This window comes from Carassius auratus, unplaced genomic scaffold (genome assembly GCF_003368295.1).
Source record: "Carassius auratus strain Wakin unplaced genomic scaffold, ASM336829v1 scaf_tig00021987, whole genome shotgun sequence".
NCBI lineage: Eukaryota > Metazoa > Chordata > Actinopteri > Cypriniformes > Cyprinidae > Carassius > Carassius auratus.
In genome coordinates, this window is record NW_020525149.1 from 182,978 (window position 1) to 204,109 (window position 21,132).

General features: G+C 37.5%; 1 long non-coding RNA gene across 1 annotated transcript; it reads right to left on the reverse strand.

Annotated features, from left to right (window-relative positions):
• Nucleotides 1–2,743: 2,743 nt before the first annotated feature.
• On the reverse strand, nucleotides 2,744–20,960 carry LOC113077223 (uncharacterized). The gene is made up of 3 exons (XR_003281280.1): nucleotides 20,703–20,960; nucleotides 4,138–4,307; nucleotides 2,744–3,711 (listed from the first exon to the last, which is right to left on the reverse strand). It is a non-coding gene; the product is annotated as an uncharacterized LOC113077223 (long non-coding RNA).
• Between the last annotated feature and the right edge of the window lie 172 nt (nucleotides 20,961–21,132).

Below are 21,132 nucleotides of genomic sequence, written 5' to 3' on the forward strand. Positions count from 1 at the left end.
GAATAAAAATATTGATTTTAGATAATAAAATACCTAAAAAGTTACTTATTGTCCCTTTAATGTAGCCTACTGGCTTGTGAAGGGGTATTCTCCTCTCTAATGAGGCAGAGAGTAGTGGGCCTCTCTTAAATTAAAGTAGCTGGCAATAGCAGCGAAGGGTATTCTCTCCAGCAGGAGAACTGCAAGACAAGCAGTATGTCCCTGAGCTTGGTATGAGCGGTAGGAAAGTAGTGTGAAGACCCCCCGAAACTGTCCTTGTTCCATTCCTGAAAAAGAGAAAGATAATGTTATTGAGATGTCCTTTATGAAGCCTATGCTAGGAGAGGGGTATTCTCCCCTCTAGACGCGAGGGAGAGAATAGCAAGTCCCCTCTTGATTTAAGTAGCAGGGGTGTTGATCCCCTGCTGAAGGATGAACAGCAATCCTCTGCAGCTATAGCAGCAAGGGTGTTCTCTCCAGCTGGAGAAAACAGCCGTCCCTTTCTTCTGAGGGGTTTTCGTCCCTCGCTTGAGGGATAGAACAGCGGTCCCCTACAAGTATCGTGGCAAAGGGTGATCTCTCTAGTGGGATAAAACAGCAGTCCCTTTTGTTTTGAGGGGTGTTGGCCCCTTGCTTGAGGGATAGAAAGGCAGTCCCCTGAGTCATATCAGCAAGGGTGTTTTCTCCATCTCCATCTTCTACATCTCCTTCTCATTCTTCATCTCCTTTTCCTTCTCCTTCTCCATTTCCTTCTCATCCTCCTCCTCATTCTTGTCATCCTCCTCCTCATTCTTCTCATCCTCCTCCTCATTCTTCTCGTCCTCTTCCTCATCCTTCTCATCCTCCTCCTCATTTTTCTCATCCTCCTCCTCATTCTTCTCATCCTCCTCCTCATTCTTCTCATCCTCCTCCTCATTCTTCTCGTCCTCTTCCTCATCCTTCTCATCCTCCTCCTCATTCTTCTCGTCCTCTTCCTCATCCTTCTCATCCTCCTCCTCATTTTTCTCATCCTCCTCCTCATTCTTCTCATTCTCCATCTCCTTCTCCATTTCCTTCTTCTCATCCTCCTCTTCTTCTCCACCTCTTCCCCTCCTCCTCCTCCTCATTCTTCTCATCCTCCTCCTCATTATCCTCCTTCTCCTTGCGGTCAGTGTCGTATAATTTATATTTATTTATTTATTAAATGTATGTTGTACAAAATATCCACAGGTTATAACCAGCACTTCTATATATAGCTGCAGATCATGCTGTAGACCATTACTCTGCCTCAGAAGCCTGTCCAAAATCGGTTCATGAAAACAGACATGTCAGCCGGACACTCTGCTCCTGATAATGGCACTCACGCGGTGCTCACATACTTATCACAGATGAAGTAAACAAAATGCAGAATTGTCAAATACGCAGGCTTTTCACAACGTTTCGTGTAACTAAACTGAACTAACTTCAATGAAATCAAAATAAACTTACTAAATCAAGTTTAAACTGATTTAAAACAAAATGAATCAAACTGAACTAGATTCAACTTAAACTGAAGCAAAAAAAAAAAAAACTGATCAAACTGAACTGATCTGAACAGAACGGAACTGGGCTTGGTAGCGAATCAGGTCATCACTTGATGTTTTGCAAAGGATTCTGCACTGCTCGTCTTTTTCACTTTTCTAATCTCTGCACCATCCAGGAGGTGGCTTCAATAATATTAATGAGCAGACAATGGCTACATGTGTGTGTGCACTGCTATATAAGTCATGCAAAAGAATGTTTGCACCTATGTATATGTTTGACAGCAAGTTTATATGTGATCTGAAAGGCCCTAGCAGGCTCAGACTCTCAGAGAGACAGCGGGACATCTCCTCCCTCCAGCATGGAGAGGCATAATTGAGACAGAATGGCAGGTAGCACAGAGACATACAGCTAAAGGATAGGTTGGATTCAGAGAGAATTTTAGATCAGTGTTGCTCCCTCTCCACTCCAACAGCTGGACACCCTGCAGATACACTTCATCCATGAACCATTCTCATATGGTGCCCTCAGGGTCGAGATTAACACATCTACAAACCAAGCAGTATGATGGGACAACAACCAACTGTATAACTCTCGTTATAAAACAAAATTAAATAATTAGGTTTGTCATTCGCAGTTACATAAACATCGTTGTTTAGAAAGTCAAATATCCAAGGGAAAAAATTCTGTCTTCTGTTGTATTAACTTATCCCTTGCAAAAAGAAGTGTGCTTAATTGCACACTTGTAGTGTACTTCAAATTATTATAAGTATATTTTATATTAGTATATTTATAACACTTTTAAAAAGGGCCCGTTGTAATAATGTCAAATAAAAAAAGAATTCTTTAAAATACTTCAACTGTATACTTCATCACTACAAATATGTAAATATATATATAATAAAATGCATGACATACAAGTTTCAATAAAATAAATGGCAAAAAGTGGAACATATTCATTAAGACATAAAAGGATAAAAACATAAATAGAAGAAAGGAATCTGAAAGCTATTCTCAAACATAAAACAAATAAACCAAAATAATGCATCTTCCAGGGTATGAAAACTCTGCCAAACACAGAATAGTCTTCAATTGAGGTTACTTTCTGAAATCTGTTTCAAGAATCTCTTCAATTATAGGCGAGTTCTAACTATTTCCTTTAATTTACACATTTCAGATTCTCCTTCAAAAGAAGCAACCTTTCAGCATTAGGAAGGATAGGAAAACTGAAATGATCTGAAATGATCATGATAGGATAGAGATTTTTTTCTTACAACAGCAATGCAAGAAATAGTCCTAATTCAATTTGCTTTCAAGTGGAAATGAACTGAAATGGTAAAGACAAGGCAGATTGTATATCGAAAGCATTTGAAAAAAGAGGCAAACACACACACATATGCAAATAGTTTCTCATCACTAGTGTCAGAAAGCATGAAGTGCTGTTTATCAACTATGTATTACTAAGCTCTTGCTGTTGTCTCTGCCTCAGTTTGACTCCTTTGAGACCATGAGTAGAATATGTTATCTAGTCAAATTTCACCACATGCACTTTCCCAGAAATCAGGCCGGTTCAGTCAAGCCTTCAAATACCTGCTGTGCTGCTGGGGTAATCACATCAATGAAACATCTATCTACTGTACCCACCTAAAAAAATCAAAGAGAATTGCCTAGAAGAAAACTATGATCTCGTCGTTTCAAAATCACATTCACTGACTGAATACTTCAGCTTTAAAAGACTATGAAACACAATTCACAACCTATTTCATGCAATCTGACAGATTTACGTGTCACTCAGCATTTTCAATGTGAAAAAAGTAGGGCGGGATTTGATTGGATAATCAAAACAGTCTCAGTGTGTTGAATATCAGAACAGAGTCACATCCGAATGCCTGCTGAAATATAACTGGAACCCACTTATGAGGAGTATTTCTGACTTGGTCATGAAGTCCGCTACCTTGAAAGCTTGTTTTCAAGGACATCTCAATGCATCACAATGGTATAACTTCTTTTTCAAATATATCATAATTTACTGTAATTTCCAAATGTAATAAATCAACATTAACATGTATTGAATTAAAAAAATAAGAGTACAAATTCTGATTTCATATTGACATGAGCTGCTAAAGGTGTGGACTATGAACTATTGACTGAATGTAAAGCTTGGGGTTCTTTCAGGGTCTTTCAGCGTTGGGTGCAGGAGGGCTCCTAGGGGTCCCATTGAACAGACTCAACCTGAAAAAGACATGGTGGTTAAAAAAATAGTGAAAAGTAAAATACTTATATTCAACATTGATAATAAGAAACATTTCTTGAATGGCAAATCAGCATATTAGAATGATTTCTCAAGGCTCACGCGATAATGTTTTTTTAAATTGTAATAACATTTCAATACTATTTACTGTATTTTGAATAAAATACATGTTGTACAGTAATTTTTCTTTTTTAGTGTGACAGAGAGCATGAAATTACAGAGCAATTAAAATAGTAATGAGAGGCATGCATTCAGTACGTTCTTCTGCTGAATAGCGGGTCAATTATAATAAGCCCATTTTATTCACTCATTACAGGTTACAGGATTTGCTGCGTAGTCAATATGACAGTGTGCTTTTTCTCATTTATGGAAATGGCCATTCGTGATTGCTCTGAAGTGACTGTTACCTGCCCTCTTCCTGAGAGATACTGGAGTCTGCACGACCTGTGAAGAGCTGGAGGAGACCAAACCATGACCCCACTGCATCCTGGGAACCGTCTGCCCTGGTAGACAAAGACACCAACTCCACCACTACCACCACAGAACTCAGGAACAGAGAAGTGTGGAAGTACACCACCTACAATAAAGAGACAGACAGAGAAAATGATCAAGTTTAACTTTTTTTGACACTGTAAGCAGTGTTTGCTCATGCGAATTTCAAAGTCGAGTAAAATTTATTTACATGGTGCTTTTCAAAATACACAGTGTTTCAAAGCAGCTTTACAGAAAATCATGACATTAATGTTATACTATATTATATAAACCCAGTGGTTTGTTGAGAAAGAACCTAAAGAGGATGTCTGGAAATAATGATTTGTTTTGAAAAGTGCGTGCAGAGTCTGACATCCTGTGGCTCTTGAAAGAATCTCGCTGAGGATGCCTAAGAAAGCGCAGGCCATCTGACGCTGATTTCACAGAACATAACAATTTCTCTCTTTCACACTGAAAGTTGAATGTGTGGCCCAAGGAAATATTCATTTCCCAGAATAACAAAATTTTCTCACTTAAAGCTTTGAAGCCAAATGAGGGAAGCACCCATTTAAGTCTAGCAACCACTGAACTAGCTGAACAATTACAAGAAACACCTACTTACACCACAACAATCAATAGCAGCAGCTCTGATTACGCAGAAGAAGAAAAAAAAACTCAATCTACACAAAAATCAAAGCAAAGAGTTCTGTGAAATCAGCTGAAGAAGAGCAGGGCACAATCAATGCTGGCACCCTGCACACACACAGCACAGCAAGTCATATTTACTTAGGTCATTTGTATGCATCATCTGAACAAGATTTCACATTTGAAAACTAATAAGACAATGCTTTCCTTATCCATGTAATGTAATTATAAGGCAGGCTGATATGTTCACATAGGCTGATTATTTGTGACATTTACCCTATTTTTGTGGCGCAGGCTACTGTTTATGATATTATACGCTTCCGAAACAAATGTTTATGTGCATTTTGTGCCTATGCAATATTTGAACAATAAAACCCATTAATATTAATATTTGTAAAAACAAACAAAACAAAAAAAAGATCATTGATGTATTAGATTAGTGTTAGATTCAAAAATAAATAAGAAAATGGTTCACCAGAAAAAGAAATATAATTTAATGGAATAGCTGGCCCAAAAGTAATAAATAAATAAATAAAATGTATTCTCATCAAACAGTTGCTGGTCCCCATTGACTTCCATAGTAAAATACTATGTGTTTAGCAGAAGTTTCAAGAATCTGGATGACAGAAGAGTAGACCTAATATTAGAATTCTGGATGATATTGATAATTATACCGATAATTGTTTACATGTATTAAAATTCCATAGTATTTGTATAAATAAATTAAAAACAAAACGCTAAAACCTATAATAAAATAACATTATAATGTACAATGAAGGTTCCGTTGAGGAAGCAGTGGCTGGGGACTCGGAGGGGCACTCGTCCATCACCCGGGCTGAAGTCATCGAGGTAGTTAAAAAGCTCCTCGGTGGCAAGGCACCGGGGGTGGATGAGATCCGCCCCGAGTACCTCAAGTCTCTGGATGTTGTGGGGCTGTCTTGGCTGACACGCCTCTGCAACATCGCATGGCGGTTGGGGACAGTACCTCTGGACTGGCAGACCGGGGTGGTGGTCCCTCTTTTCAAGAAGGGGGACCGGAGAGTGTGTTCCAACTATAGGGGGATCACACTTCTCAGCCTCCCTGGGAAAGTCTATGCCAGGGTACTGGAGAGGAGAATTCGGCCGATAGTGGAACCTCGGATTCAGGAGGAACAGTGTGGTTTTCGTCCCGGTCGTGGAACACTGGACCAGCTCTATACCCTTTCCAGGGTGCTGGAGGGTTCATGGGAGTTTGCCCAACCAGTCCACATGTGTTTTGTGGACTTGGAGAAGGCATTCGACCGTGTTCCTCGCGACATCCTGTGGAGGGTGCTCCGGGAGTATGGGGTCGACGGCTCCCTACTTAGGGCTGTTCGGTCCCTGTACGACCGGAGCAAGAGCTTGGTTCGCATTGCCGGCAGTAAGTCAGACCTGTTCCCGGTGCATGTTGGACTCCGGCAGGGCTGCCCTTTGTCACCGGTTCTGTTCATAATTTTTATGGACAGAATTTCTAGGCGCAGCCAAGGGCCGGAGAGTGTCCGGTTTGGGGACCATACGATTTCATTGCTGCTTTTTGCGGACGATGTTGTCGTGTTGGCATCCTCAGACCAGGACCTTCAGCGTGCACTGGGACGGTTTGCAGCCGAGTGTGAATTGGCTGGGATGAGAATCAGCACCTCCAAGTCCGAGGCCATGGTTCTCAGTCGGAAAAGGGTGGATTGCCCACTTCAGGTTGGTGGAGAGTTCCTGCCTCAAGTGGAGGAGTTCAGGTATCTTGGGGTCTTGTTCACGAGTGAGGGAAGGATGGAACGTGAGATTGACAGACGGATCGGTGCAGCTTCTGCAGTAATGCGGTCGCTGTACCGGTCTGTCGTGGTGAAGAAGGAGCTGAGCTGTAAGGCAAAGCTCTCGATTTACCGGTCAATCTACGTTCCTACTCTCACCTATGGTCATGAGCTGTGGGTCATGACCGAAAGGACAAGATCCCGGATACAGGCGGCTGAAATGAGCTTTCTCCGTCGGGTGGCTGGGCGCTCCCTTAGAGATAGGGTGAGAAGCTCGGTCACTCGGGAGGAGCTCAGAGTAGAGCCGTTGCTCCTCCACATCGAGAGGAGCCAGCTGAGGTGGCTCGGGCATCTATTTCGGATGCCTCCTGGACGCCTTCCCAGGGAGGTGTTCCAGGCACGTCTCACCGGGAGGAGGCCCCGGGGAAGACCTAGGACACGCTGGAGGGACTATGTCTCCAGGCTGGCCTGGGAACGCCTCGGGGTCCCCCCGGAAGAGCTGGAAGAAGTGGCTAGGGAGAGGGAAGTCTGGGCGTCTCTGCTTAGACTGTTGCCCCCGCGACCCGGCCCCGGATAAGCGGAAGATGATGGATGGATGGATGGATGTACAATGAAAATATATATATTCATAATATTCAGATATGCATTTTGAGATCTAAAGAATACATTCAACAGTGTTATTAAATGATTAATGGTTTTTAAAGATTAACAGCAACTAAGCATTAGATAAAGGTAAATGTATTCTAAATATAAAAATAGGAGTAAATATCAAAAATAAATAAAAAAACTACAAAAAAAACTCATGTGATATAATATCAGCACACTCTTGAGGTAAGTTTCCAAACCTACACATATTCAAAATATGAGTCACAGGACTGAAAATTTTTGAACACATCCAATTTTCTGCACCTCTGACTCTCATTAGTAGCTAATAATCTGTAAACTGTGAATCCATCTGAAACTCTGAATCCAAGACTGGACAGGCTGGCATTTCAAAACACAAACACTCACGACACAATCAAGACTCCTAATTCTTTGCCAACCCCACAAACCCTCATAAAAAATAAATGGGCTTCAGAAATTCAGCAGAGGAGATGCTGAGATTATCATTACACAGATCTCCCCTCTCCCGCTCTTCACAAGCCAATCAGCAGAGAGAGGCTACGGCTTCTGATCCACTCTGCCAGAAATAGTTTGCACTCGTTCAGGCGCCCCCAAAAACACAGTCAACAAATCATTAGTCAGGATGAGTTGTGAAATATCCCTGTAAAATTCACAAGGGCACCAAGTCCTAGTAAAGTGGCATTATAATATGACTCAGTGCAGGCAGGGAGCAGGTTTCAGACTGTCAGGCACAGCGAGAGGGATTATTCCTAGGCTATTCTGTCGTTATGGGCTCATTAACAAAAAATGGGACCTTTTTGAAGTATTGAGTTCAAGACTCTGTGAAAATGTTGCATTACAACTGTGCAAGTCACCTAGTGTGTGTGTGTGTGTGTGTATAAGAGAGAGAGAGAGAGAGAATATAACATGTATAAGCAGCAGAAAGCAGATAACAAACACAGACCCTAGGGACTCTAACTAACCTTGTGAAAGTGAATCATAGAGCAGGGCTCTTGCCAAGAGGCTTCTGCTATCTACTGCTGCAGTCCAGCAGATGAGAAGCAAGAAGCCTGTTAATGTCTGTACATGGCATTCTCACTGCTCACTGACGAGAAAAACAGGTACAAGAAGCACCAAAGGTAATATGCTAACTCCTGAGATCAATTACCTTTAGTTTAACTAACACTGCTGTTAATTAAACTATATTTAACTAAACAGTGCTGACTTAACTCAACACATATGGCTTTAAATGGCTTTGTTTCCATTTTACCCTTGCTATTAAGACTGGTATTTGGACACTTGTCCAATGTCACTGCATTGGATAATAATAATAATAATAATAATAATGATAAATTTTTCATCTAACATTTATAAAGAAATGTATACAGTTTATATGAAACCTTGTTTTTTTTTTTAAATAGAATAATATATAATTTATAGTGAATGTATAAAATACATTTTTGGTGTCTGTAGATTTTTTCATACACTAATACTTTTATTCAAGGTTAATACAATTTATAGTAAATACTTTTTTACAAAAACTTTCTATTTATTAAAAAATCCTAGCTTTGCCACCAAATTAATAATATGAATTTTAAAAAGTTATTTTAATTTGTTATAAGATATCACAATATAATTGTGTTTTTGAACAAAAAATGTGTCTTTGATGAAAATAAAATAAAAATAAAAACTTCTTATTGACCCCAAACTTTTAAAGTATACATAAATGCTTATATACAGTGTTCAAAAAATAGACAAGACAGCATTGCATATTTTAAGAAAACATTACACCATAAAGTTTTAAATTATAGAAAAAAAGCAACAGATATGAGGGATCCAAGACACACTAAAAGCAACCACTTTTCCAGTCGTGGTGACTAAATTATGTCAACTACAAAATTGTTCCATTCTGTGATTATGTGCTGCTGCATTCTGATACATAAACAGCAAACACTCCAAAAGTGGGCTGAAACAGCGCTACCCAACTCAACTGCATAGTGCAGTCCAATTATCTGCTGGCCCAATGAACAGCACAGTGCAAACCGGTTTCAAAACCAGGCCAATTTGTAGAAGGTTGAACAAATCAGTAGCAAAGCGCAGCATGAGTTGTGCAACCCTTTTAAATTAGACACAAAAATGATGTGTTATACACCCATAGGGAACCAGAAATGGTTGAATGGTAAAGCTAGTCGACATTCTAAACAGCCCTGAAGAGGAAAGCGAATACTGTAACATCTGTCAGAGTCACAGACAGATTAGTAAATATTACACAACAGCTCGATGAATTGGCTGATGCCAGGTATCAGAGCTCATGGACACTGAAACTACAGACATTTGTCAGTTAAAACTAAGTTTAAGCATACAATCACTTTTGTATTGACTGTGTATTGACAAAATGTGTGAGCAATGCTACAATTAACAAAACCCCTGTTCATGTTTGTTGCAAACACAGGTTTCTCTCCCGCTGGAGATTTAGGTTGAATATTTCTGCATGGTATTCACTGTAAATGTATTTTGCTGCAATAGCTAACAGTGGATACTCAATTTGCAATAAAACAGATTTGGCTTTTGATGCCTTTAAAATAGATTTTATGCTATTTAAATTTTTACGTTGTAAAAACAATGCATTGCTACACTTTTAGAAGAAAAGGTTCTAAATGAATCTTTTGAGGTTCCTGGAGATTGCAACTGTGGGGGAACCTTAAAGGTTCATTTTTGAACCTTTTTGGAAAGGTTTTAATTGGAACCTTCACTTAAAGGTGCATTAATGACCCTCATTGGTTCTTTTTTGAACCTTTTTCTAGATAGCAATAATATTAGTATTATTGTTGTTGTTATTATTATTGTACATTACTAATCTAATTTCACTATAAAGACAGAACACCATGGTTGTCCATATACTGTTTAATACATAAATATGCATTACAAACAAACAGATAAATAAACAAACAGAATTATCATGCATTTATATATATATACATAAATTTAATTAAAAAAATATATAGAATTGGCCATTGTGGGTTGCATATTGGTTTTGGCATTATGATACATTAAACAGTTTTCAGCAAATGTCAGGGTGTCTCTCAATTTTGTAGCATATTCAGTGTTGAAAATGTTTTCATTATTTCTAAAATAATTCAAAGAAATTATCATGAAGATATTCCTAATGTTACTATAGAAATTTATTTTAAATTTATTTTGAATTTTCTACTCATCAGTGAAACCTGAAAAGCATCACATTTAAATATTAAGCAGCTTTTCTGCAGTTTTCTGTAAAGTTTTCTGAAGGATAATTTGCCGTAAAAGGAGCTTTGCCATAACAAATTTTGAAATATACTAAAATGTAAAAATAATAATAATAATAATAATTACAAAAAACGGATATTGTAAATTTCTAAAACAGAAAAAAAGAAAGCACACCTTTAGTATAGCTTCAAATGACCACTAACTACTTTTTCCAAAAAAAAAAAAAAAAAAACTGCTTGACTGTAGTTCCTATATACAGAAAATAAGCTTGCCAGGCTACAGTTACAAAGTATGTGAATCATCTGTTGAAATGGCCCCAGCGGTGCTTTACTTGGCCATGTTCAGTCATAACAACAAATCAGGCTTCATCTTTGCGCTCTGTGTTGTTGGACATTTACACTAAGAATGAAAAGGCTTTGAAGCCAGCTATCAATACATAATGCCTCGATGGGCCACGAGCATCTCAAACACACCGAAGGTGTAGCAAATCAATACAAACAACTCAATTAAGTTGAGCAGGATGTGCAAAAGGCGTCTGAGGGACAGGGGGCAGATGATTCAGTTTAAGGGACATCTGTACCCTGCAGGTAAACTTCAATGACCTCGCCGATCAATACTGCGGTGCTGACGGGATAACCTGGGTTAACCTCCTCTGATCAACCACCAGGTGTTACAGAATTTATTTTTAAAATTCTGTACCTCTGAGAGACTATTCGATCACAAAGAGAGGAGAACGGTTCCTTTTGAAGCACTAAAAGGAAATAAGGGCTTATTAGGGTGATGCATAGAGCCTTCTTAAATGTAAAGAGGAGTTGAGAACAGAATAGAACATGGATGAAAAACTGTACATTTTAAAAACAGATTGTCAATGAAACAAACCATCCGAACAAACCAAATCAATACATTGAATCTAATCCATTGCTACTAGTCTCTCATTATTCTATGAAATACAACTCCATATTGAAAATACAATAAGGATCAGTATGCAGAATACATTTTTTTTTTTTTTTTGTATGGTAGTGCGTGTGAGAGGAAGTTTATGCGTGTCAGTGTGCAGAGTGATTTGATGGAGCCGAGTCTGTTAGGACTGTGAGCTGCTTTGTTTGACTGCTGGAGGAGTCGATTTACTTTGGCTGTGTTGTTTCTGCAGCTCTGCCCTCAGGCGTGATGCCCAGGTCACGGTTTGTTTATTTTGCTGGGAATTGGAGAAGCTCTGCTCACAGCGGCCAAATTAAAAACCAAGGCTTCGATGTCCCGGGGAGGACGGCGATCAGATTCTTCTTGTCGTGTCAAACACACAAACAAGTCACGCAAACTCAATAACAAACAGAGAGGATGTTTGATGAGTATTTTAATGAGCACTGACAATGCAAATGCATTTCATAAAAAATGTTCTTACTGCATCTATGGTTTACCTTCACATTCGAAGAAAACTATTTTTCCATTCTTCTACCTTTCAGAACGTCTGATTCATAGACAGGGTCATTTTTAAGCAGAGCAAATTGATATGATCATTACTTGCACCAGGAGCGCCTCAGTCAAGCAACAGGTTACCTGCATATTCTAAGTAATAATCTGTGGGATATTATACATCTTAAAATAGCACCAATCTGCATTTCCACCAAAAGATCATGATGAAGCCCTACTTTAATGATTTGGAAAATCTGTTGACGCTCTGCACTCACCACAGGAATGAAGCGAGAGCTTTGCCAGTACTTCTAAGAATGTACATGCACATATGCACATGCATATCAGCTCCTTCCTCCGTGAAGAAAAGGGCATTCATCTCTGTCAGCTCGCTAAATACACAAAATCTCTCAAAACTTTGGCATAAGTGCTGTTGTAGTTGCAGCAATTTCAATGTTTCTAGCAAAACACAGGCTACATTAAAAGAGTCTCTCTAAAAGCCTACTGGGAGTGGATGGCAAGGATGTAATGTCCACAGTTGTGCTGTGGATAGATCTGCTGTTTGCAGTCGCTCACAGATGCGAGACCTTCTGGCTCAGAGCTCTCCTTGAGCAGAGACGTAATAAAACTTGATAAAGTTGTTTCTTTGTAGCATTTCAATGGGAAACATCACTGTAGAGGCCGCTATCAATCCAGCCATCTCTTGTCTGTGTTCAAGAGCTTGGAACTAGATTGACTCGTGTCTCACCTTCAAACAAACTATATACACACAAAAGTTAACAAAAGAAGAGGTTTTACAGACCAGCTGCTCTCAAGGATGAAAGCAAGGAACAAGATTCAACAATATCAAAAGAATAACCCAACAAAAGCATAAAAATAGAGCTTATAGCTTTGGCATATAGAAAAATGTCCACTCACAGTACATTCTTCTAAACAGTGTTCAAAGTATAGTCACCGTCTCCAAGAGATAGCACGTCCTATGACACTTGCATAACTTAAAGCATAACTTTCTGATACGTAGTCTACATACAGTGCCACTTGAAGGTTTGTGAACCCCTTGCAGAACCTGTGAAAATGTGAGTAATTTTAACTAAATAAAAGATATCATACAAAATTCATGTTATTTTTTATTTAGTACTGTCTTGAGTAAGATATTTTACATATTTTACATAAAAGATGTTTACATTTAGTACCACTAGATGAAAAAAAAGCTGAAATTATTAAAATAACCCCATTCAAAAGTATGTGAACCCTTGCTTCTTAAAATACTTAAAAATTTTAACATAAGTAATTTCTACCAAATTACTTATGTTAGAGCATAGCATAAATAGAAAAAATGTATACTGTTCAAAGATTTTTAAAGAAAACATTTTAATACTTTTAGCACGGGTGCATTAAATTTTCTTGTGAACTAAATCAGCATGTCAGAATGATTTCTGAAGGATCATGTGACACCGAAGACTGAAGAGATATTGGCTGCAGAAAATTCAGCTTTGCCATCTCAGGAATTAAATATTGCCACCATGTAAGTACTTTAAAGGTGATTAACTAATCCTTATTATATCTCAAAGATGAGCTCAAACACAAGCATAACAACTGACTGATGGACCGAGAACTCTCTTCAATCTTCCTAATAACATTGTAGTGTAAAACACAATTGCTCTGCCTTCCCATTCATTCACCTAAGTCGATATCCATCAGTGCCCTGTATATTCCTGCGAAACTACTGTAAAACACGCAAGATGTAAGTGAAGTACGGCTGCTAAAACGAGTTATTACCATGTAGAGCTGTGAGCGTATGCAACAGTCAGTCATATAATTCCTTTAAATCCATAATGTTAAACTTCTAAAAACTCTTTCTCTGCATGGTGCTCTTAACTAAAAGTTTAAATTCTTGGACTTAAAACAGAGAACAACGCACCAACAAAGACACTTAAACCTTTGAGCAGACAGAGAACAAAAGAATAAATAGGAGGAGTGGAGATGTTAGATTGAGAACGAGTGCCGCAGATGAAGCCACGGGGAGTGCTAATTGCAGAATTATTTTCACACCTCACACAAACCATTCTTCTCGATCTCTTTATCACATTCATATTCTTAAAAGACATATTTTTGTTCGCCGCCTCTCATTTGATGAGTACCTGCACTCCTCGTCGCTCTGTTCCTCTGCACAAGTTCCTTCTTTTTCCTTCGGGAATTGAGAATGGCGACAACAACGCTGAGGTCATGGGTTTGATTCCTAATGTTTAAATGTATATGTTCAGTCCATTCAAAAAAGCTAAACTAATGTTTTGCACTCAATAACAGCTACAGTAGCCAGGGGCGCTGGACTGGGGGTAAAACCAGTACTTTTAGATCAACAGTTTTTGAAATACTCAGACCAGCTTGTCTGGCATCATATCACATTCAAAGTCACTTAAATCCCCTTTCTTCCCCATTCTGATGCTGGGATTGAACCTCAGCAAGTCACATCTAGATGCCTAAATGCATCGAGTTGCTGCCATGTGATCAGAAGATTAGCAGTTTGTGTTACCTAGCAATTGAATAGGTGTACCTAATAAAGTGGCCGATGAGTGTGTGTACATATGTTTATAATATATATATATATATATATACATAGTTTTATTTTTTTTATATGCAAAATTTAACAATACATGGTATTTGTGTGTACAGGTGTGTTATGAACAAATGCAAGGAAATGTAAAAAGAGACATATGTGTTGAATAAATAAATGTATAAGTAGTGTTGTGCATTACACATTTATAACCAAGTTAATTTATAGCCAAGATGAGATTGATTGCCTGAAGGAAGAAACTATTCTAATGCCTGGCCATTCTGGTGCTCTTTAGCGCCGACCAGATGGCAACAGTTCAAAATGGAAATGGCATGGGCATGAGGGGTCCAGGATGATTTTACCAGCCCTTTTACTCACTCTGGATGAACACACTTACAGATCTGTTTGCTCTGTAAACGACAAACTGCGCTAGAGATGCTCCGCAAACTACAATGATCAGCAAAACATCAGAGTAATCAGTAATCAGTAATAATGTATTTTTGATCAAATAAATGCAACTAAAACATGCATAAAATGTCAGATAATATTAATAATACTAATCCTAACAATTCATCAAAATCCATCTCCATCCAAAACTGCCCTGTTCATCTTAAGGGTGTGAGGGCCTTTAAGGACCGGCTGCTCTCAGGGATGTTTGCTTCTCCATGAACTGAAATATTGATCATTTCCTGGATGGCTGGTGAGCCACATATATAATTGAAATGAATCTCTAGGCTTGTGTCAGAACGGGTGGAAGAGTTAAAAGGGGTATTGAAACATCCGTGAGGCTCTCAGAGCCAGAGAACATGAATCACACTGGAATAGGGAGATCCTTGGACCTTACGGTCTAGGCCATTGAATGCTATGAAAGTTGAAGAGATGAAGCACCTGACACAGCACTGGCTACATGCTTGCTGAGAGTCTCTTGTGGAGAAAACCAGACCAACCCAGAGGAATGATTGGACATCCCAGAAGGCCAGGGCTCTACATCACACAGCATTTAAAATCAATGTTCTCTCTCAATTAATTACAGCATTTAATGAACTCTTGGCTATCCATAAAGGAATTCTAATTTAAAGTCCAAAATATGGGCATGGCAAACTAAATCAGCACTAATAAGAGCTAATAGGTCTCTATAGAGTGGAGTTGCAAAGAGTAATGATTCCTCACAATGACTGGGATCCATTTGCAGCTTTATTTGAAAACGTGGTCGTATGAGCAGTGGTCAATGCACAGGTAAGGCAGTAGAGCAGGATGGACAGAATCATAAACAGCTACCAGGCGTGAGGTCAGGGCAGGCGGCAATTAAACAACAACGATAATCCAATACGATATAAACAGTACAAGGGGCAGGCAGCAAAAGATTGGTAACAAAGGCAGGCAGGGTAATAACAATAGGCAGTCCAAAAATACAAGGAACAAACAGTCAGAAATGTTCACCAAGCCAAAACAAGACTTCGCAAAGAGCCTGACCGTGGGCCTGCTATAAATAGCTGAGTAAATGAGGTTCAGGTGTCAGAGATGATCAGTGCCAGGTACAGGGCTTATGGGAAATGAAGTGCAGGAAAATTATCAAAACTCAGTTGATGGAGCCCTCTGATGGCCCGAAGAGGGAATTACAGTAATGCTCTCTGTGACACATGCCATAAAATGTTGGACTAATTGGTTGAACAGATACGTCACGGAGCCGTAAGATCAATTAATTGTAAATCAGTGGTGGCTGGTAGGGCACCACATCCAAGAATTTTAGCATATATCCTGGTATGATCTATCCCAGTATAACAAAAAGAGTAATATTAAGATTTGAAACATTTTAAATAAAAATATTTTTACCAAGTTTCGGATTGGGGATGATTCCACAAAACTATATTTTCTGAAAGCTTTTTTCAACAAAAATTGTATTTTTCCATTTTTATAATTTATAATTTATGTATACGGTGCAACAGCAAAAACTGAGGAAAAATATACATTTTACATTTGTTTAGAGCATTTTCTTTACCTACAGGTCAAGCTTCAATATCAAACAGAACCACACAGTGATGCCAATAACAGAGCACTAAACCAGTTACCTTAACCTGACTGTATGTATATATTTACAGATCCATTCAGAATTATTAAACATCGCAAAACACAAATTAAAAAAGTTTACCATTGCTGTATGTCACAGTAATTATCTTTATCTCCCTTACAATCATCATCCATTAAAACTTTACTGGTGAGATACTGGTTAGATTTATTCAGCGCAAACAGACTAGTCCTCACTTCATATTGCTCATTAATAGAGGTATGTTTGTTCCCACTGATCACTGCACAAATTAAGATTACGTATGATGACGAAAGCAAAAATAACTCTGTGACGTCCTATCACCCTAATGAAGAAACCACCCCGGTGCAAATTGGCCTTCAGCTTTGTTTAAATTATGTTTTGGTGTTTAAGTGACCTAGTCTAGAGGCATTTTCTCACAAAGCTAACAAAAATTTTAGAATAATACAAAAAAAAGGTTAATAAAAAATAACAAAAACAAAAGAAACAAAATAAAAAGAAAATGAAAAAATAAAAATATTTATGCGGCATGCATTAACAATTTTTATTATTATTATTTAGTACACAAAAGTAATTAGAACAGGATCCTATTCCAGTAATGACAGTTACGTTATTTAATTATTTATTCGTTTAGTTATTTATTTACTGTATTTCAGAATTAAGAATTTAAGGATAAAATTAGCTTAACTGTCCTGACAATAAACAAGTCTAAAAATCTTAAATGGGGAAAAAGCAAGCTGAATTCAACTTAATAAATAAAAAAATAAGAATAAATAAAAACAAATAATAACAACTGTATGCACAAATAAGCATGCAATGTTTTTCATATTCCAGTAATGAGAATTACATGATTTAATTATTTATTCATTTAGTTATTTATTTACTGCATTTCAGTAATAAGAATTTCGGGGCATAAATATGTTTAATTGTCCTGAAAATGATATTGCAAGGCACAAAAACTTAATGGTCCTAATAACAGCCTTCATTTTTTTCTTGCAAAATATAATTTCTTATTTGTTTTCCTTTTGAATTAGGAAAGACATATGACCTGAACATTTCTTTGTGATATTTACCAATAAATCTATGACTATATAGTTTGCCCAGCTGCCCACTGACACTGCTGTTTTGCACTTTACCGACATACAGCCAGTGAGGAGAGACAGTTTAACATCACACAAGGGGAGATGATGGACTCTTCTGAACCACAAGCCAATAACACTTCCACTTAACTGTGTGACAGCACTGCCCTCTACAGGCCGAAGAGCTGGAACATGGAATAACCCATGTTGCCCAGATACAACCTGTGGTTTTCAGGTATAATTACAAGAGGTTGGACCTTTACAAACAGAGGCCTGGTGTGACACTCCAACATCCTTTGCAAAAGAAAACATCTGATTAGGTGCACAACAAAAATGGGACTTTAGGCCTTCTTTAAGAAACTAAGCATAATCTCATTCTGTATTGCTGATAGCGATTCGCAATTGAAAATTCTCAATAACTTAATCCAACAATCGGCTTTCTTTTCACCTAAATCAACACAGGCTTCAAATCTTTACCCCTCAAAATGAAGGTCGCTGAGATCTATTGATTTCTGTGTCTCCACACAAAACATTGGTTTTGTCATAACACCCCTCTATACAGTCGGACCAGAGGGAGAGTCCTGCTTTAATTCTGTCGTCATATAATCACTCCCACTATTTGGAGTCTTTCTCTGAGGCGTATATTAAAACAAATCCATCATGTCTGACAGACCTCATGAGATCTCAGTCCCTCTTCTGTGCTGATTCTGCTGCTGCTCCTGGGGTTTCACAGAAGAGCAGACGTTTTATTCGGCTTCAGCTCTGACAATGGTTGAAACTTGCCCATCACATAAACAGAACCTCTCACTCTGTGTTAGACAGCAGACAATGAATTAGCCAGGCTCATAAGTGAATAAAAATGGGGTACAAGCAAGCAAGATCAAAATTGAACTCTTAGCACAGAATGCAAGTAACATCTGGATTTGGGAAGTAAACAATCAAATAACTCGGTAGTGGTAGATGTCTTTATGAGGACTACAAGATAATAAATGGTTCAAGCCTAATTATAAGAATTCTGTGCCGTGCTGATACAAGAGATTTGGAACAAAAGATATTTAAATAGTCTACAAATGAAACACTGGTCACGACACTTTTTTTACTCCCCTGAAGGGCATTCTGCCATACATACAGATACCCGTTCAAAAGTTTTGGGTTGTTAAGATCTTTTCTCCCTATTTTTTTAAGAAACGTTTTAAAATTCTTTGATGGATAGAAAGTAGTTTCATAATGGATTAACTTTACAGTTACTGAATAAAATGTCTCTATAATGAATACGTTTTTTATGCTCTAAATATTGCATTTAATATTTTATATTGTGCATAAAACTGGTGTGCAGAGCAAAACTTTCTTTCTAACCACAGAAATGTTTGATTTGTTAGCAAATTGTCTTGAGCCAGATTTTTTCAATGAACCAGTCAAAAAATCTGTTAGAATCAAAATTATTTTTAAAAAGCTTATCCAGTAATCACAAATGACTGGAAAAATCTTTACAATTTATGCATCAAACAGCGTTGGTACCCGAAATGTAACCCCTTTAATAAACACAATGCAAAATACAGTTTCATGGTGTGTACATTCTCTTAATTGCTTGCCATGGGCAGCTGTGGCAAAAACAGGGCATTTAACCGACAATTAGATAACAAAATGCAAATGGATAACAGGAAGACAATTTTCAATATGATATGCAAAGCCTCACAGCTGTTGGGGGAGAACATGTAATAAAACACAAAGGCACAGCGAGTAGCCGGAAATGAAGCGTTCTGCAGACATTAACCGCCGTCTCCACGGTCTGAACTTTTATTTCCCCTTGGTGGATCTAAGAGCCCATAATGGGAGATTTAAGTAAATTACTGTGGTGCCATGCATGCCAAAGTGTGTGTGTGTGTGTGTGTGTGTGTGTGTGTGTGTGTGTGTGTGTGTGTGTGTGTGTGTGTGTGTGTGTGTGTGTGTGTGTGTGTGTGTGTGTGTGTGTGTTTGTGTGCGTGTGTGTGTGTGGTCTTCTGGGTAGCTATACAGTAAATGCACAACCTCAGATGGGTCTTTATGGTCATTACTGAGAGAGGCCAGAAACACGTATATCATCTATATTGTTTAAATGACATACTGGAAAGAATGGGTTTATTTGTAAGTGCAACCAAAAATAAACACTGAAATACGGCTGAGTTAAACAGATTTTATTCAGTGGGGAGGATATTTTTTCGATGACTGTTTCTGCAAGGTACATCGATACACCAGTAGGTGACGACAAGTGACTGTCATCTGTGAGTGAGTCATTCCCTCAAACTCTTCCTTCAAAAACACTGACTTATTCAGGAACTAACAAACAGGGTTATTAAAATTAATTAAAACTAAAATCATAAAAAAAAAAACTAAATAAAATAAACATTAAAAACATAAAAAGCATAAAAAAATTATTTCAGATAGTTTCAAATGCAACATTTCTTTGAAATACTGAAATAACTTAACTTAATAATCAACTTAATGAAAACTAAATACTTATAATAAGGACACAAAAAATAATGACAAAGTAACTAAAAAACATTTAACATAACAACCGAAAATATAAAAATCAAAGTCACAATAATAACAAAAATATGATAGTATATCAATAATACTAAAATAACATTGCTAATATATATATATATTATATATATATATATATATTACTTATAACAAATATATTATATGAACTTATATACTGATCATTTATAACTTTATGTAATATAAATAAGACATATTATTTATTGATAATTAATACATATTAATATGTGTATATATAATTTAAGACTAATACATATTTTGTAGTTTAGAATTTCATAATGTATACTTATTATATACTAAATTATGTTAATATATATATATATATATATATATATATATATATATATATATAATTTGTTGTTAAATAATAAAATTATGTGTGTCATATTTAATACTATGAAATATTTATTTTAGATTCTAGAATTCCATTATAAAACATATTATATGTTATTATATTTATATTATATTGTGTTCAATGGATGGGTGTCTGTGTGTGTTTGGATAGATAGATATATGTAAAATGTAAAAAAAACTAACAAACATTGAAATCATGACTAGTGACATGATCTAACAATACATTTAAATTTTTACATATCATGAATCTGAATTAAACATACACCTGTTTTATGTGAAGTCCATCGATCTGTTTGAAGAGTAGCTGCAGACCTTGAGAAGATCCTGAAGCTTTTCTGGCTGTTTGACTGTGAGGCGGGATCACGCGCTTTCTCAAGAAAGCGTTCTTCCAGTCAGTCGTGCGCGATCTTTCTTCGCTACTATCAATCTTAAAGGCGGTCGGTCAGTGAGCGTTAATGTTCCCTGGCAAACATCCCTGAAAACGTCTAAAAGCTTTCCAGGTTGTTAAATCATTCCCGCAGGCGAAGTGAAGCAGGTGTTACTTAATTAAAATCAAATACGGAATATTGACAAAAGACTCTAAGTCACGCAGATACTCTTTTTGCAGGCTGCTATTTCATTTCAGTCTCTGTAACTTAGTCAATAGCAGTTTGATTCTTTCTTTTCTCCTACTAACGTTTCCGTCGCATGTAAGT